Below are 2,396 nucleotides of genomic sequence, written 5' to 3'. Positions count from 1 at the left end.
TCTGAGCAGGCCTGCTGGGCTCAGCACATTGTGGCCTGTCCTCCTTTCTTTGGTTTTCTGCTTTGGAACAAGACAGCTTCTCTCCTTGAAGGACACCTTACTGAGAACAGCCTCAGGTACTGACTTTTTTCCCCTATGGCATTAAAAAAAACACACATGAATGCATTTTTATCCCTTCCTTTCCACCRTCCCATGCAGCCAGCATCGTGGTAACAGGATAGTGGGAGTTTACATCACGGCAGAGCGAGGGGCTGGATCTTTTTGACAGTAATGCAAGGGACACTTGTTTACCTAACCTTATGGGTCACAGTGCAGTTTGSAAGGGAATGAATGACTTCATTTCAGGGTTTAAATTAAAGGGTTCCTCCTCGCTCGAACTTAAAACAGATTTGTGCCGACTTTGGAATGAAGAAAAGTAGTGACTCCGTATATACAGAGTTCTCTTCTCCGGCTAAAACAAAAAAGTGGCAAAAGAACTGTAGTAATCGCATCAGCGTGAATCTCCTAAAGCTGCTGTAAATCTGTAATTTCACAGCGCAACATTTAACATATTTATTTACAGTTTTTACAGCCTTTTCTAAATCTAACTCACGCYCCGCACATATAAGTTGGATGATTCTTTCATTCACGCTGACATGGTGTCAGTTACTTCAATGGTTATTGGGCAACGCCATATTTGAGGGAAATTGCTACCTTATGTGCCTTTAAAAAAACCACAGGGTTTTTGAATGGGACCTTTTAAAAAGAGAGTAGTGTTTCATTTAGAGTTGGTGGTCACTCTGGCGATGTGATTTTTTTTTTTTTTTTACCACCGAGAAGCATTGGAAGCATTAACACTCACACATGGCATCAAGGCCTGCTGCGGTGGTGATCAAGTGCTTTGGAGATGCCGGGACACCATAAGAGCACAAATTAGAGTTCATCTCTGCCCCCCACCCCTCACACACACACACACACACACACACATCAATACTTTCAGAGCTACAGAAGCACGCTTTTCCTCTCGCTACAGTCTTTTCATGCTGCGTTGCTCGTCAAAGGCGAATTGATTAAAGGCCTTCTTTTTAAATGACTTCCTTTTTAGGACCATTATTTGCCAATAACCAAAAGAGAGCCGATTGAGATCAGTAGTCTAATCTGTTGTTTCCCTGTCCTTCTTGTTGGTGTTTTTGTTAGAGCTCAGCAAAACGCGCTCACCCCATTTTTCCTGTCAGTCATCAGGTTGTAATACTGGGGCTCATGGCTGTAACTTAAGACTGCTCAAGGACTCACGCAAGGGCCCTTTTTTCAAACAACGGAGAGAAACAAGTCAAACTCTCTGACAAATAAGCCATGCCACACAGAGTCTGTAACTCTGCCGCCCAGGGGGGAAAAAAATTGCTTTGAAGCTCCAACAGAAAAAGAGAACTTCTCCAGTGTAGACAGGGAAACGTGAAAGGGGTAAGAGCTGCCTTTAAGATAACAAAAATCCTTGAGTCTTTTATCCTGCAAAAGATACACAACTGAAGGATTATCTAAAATGAAAACAAGTCACTTTTCTGCCACTCAAAGTATAAAAAGCTGAAGCATGTTTTAACTGCTTCTTGAGTAACAATTTGGGCTATGATTAATTTTAGTATTAAAAAAACAACAGCTGGATAAAATAAAGAACAAAAAACGATATGAAATGATAAGGACTTCTGTTCCTGCGTCAGCAGAAACACCTACAGTGTCACCATTCCTCAAGGCTCTAATCAGAACACACCATCTCCCTTCAACTTCAAACAATCCTTCCAAACACCTGCTTGTATCTCCCCCCTGCATCTGTGTGGGTTATACCACCCATTGTTGTTCGCCTGTTTACAGACGGGATCTCCTCTGGCTACCTCTGGACAGTTATTCCTTCTGTAGCCACGCATCACGTCTCCTCGCAAGATGAAGAGCTGAAAGAGATGAAAAGCAGACTCCTGGCTCTCGGGGAGGGGGTGGGGGGAACCCGTTGCAAAGGTAAGAAATGCGTGGTTTTTGAAAAAAAAAAAAAAAAAAAAAGTTACATTCATCCAGGTGGTCCCAGACACCCTATCACAACAGAGGTCCCAGATTGAGCGCCATCAAGATTGGGTTAAAAACAATGCAGAGGTATGCTCTTATCTCTGACTTTAATGATTAATCTGATCAAACCAACTTCTCATGTGTCAACACCAGCACTCTCTGATCCCTTTCGACTCGTCATCTGAACAAGTAATAACAAGAAGAGTTATGTCTTATAGCAGCTTCACAATCACCTTCATAAGATGAGGCGCCTAGCCTCAAAGAGAGCTGTATTAAACACTAGACATACTGCATGACTGAAATGGCTAATCTGCCAGATCCTTTGCAAGACATTCTCATAGTTGGCTACAGAGGCTCACTGATAT

The 2,396-nt window shown here is 42.6% G+C and overlaps 1 long non-coding RNA gene across 1 annotated transcript; it reads left to right on the top strand.

The window, feature by feature from the left end:
- Window positions 1–2,028, top strand: LOC106518542 (uncharacterized). Its single transcript, XR_001310328.1, has 2 exons — window positions 1–116; window positions 1,846–2,028. It is a non-coding gene; the product is annotated as an uncharacterized LOC106518542 (long non-coding RNA).
- Window positions 2,029–2,396: the final 368 nt, after the last annotated feature.

The sequence above is a fragment of the Austrofundulus limnaeus genome, unplaced genomic scaffold (assembly GCF_001266775.1).
Source record: "Austrofundulus limnaeus strain Quisiro unplaced genomic scaffold, Austrofundulus_limnaeus-1.0 Scaffold63, whole genome shotgun sequence".
In the NCBI taxonomy this organism is placed as follows: Eukaryota; Metazoa; Chordata; class Actinopteri; order Cyprinodontiformes; family Rivulidae; genus Austrofundulus; species Austrofundulus limnaeus.
The sequence above is the reverse complement of the archived record's forward strand: the minus strand, read 5'-3'. Positions and strand labels throughout refer to the sequence as shown.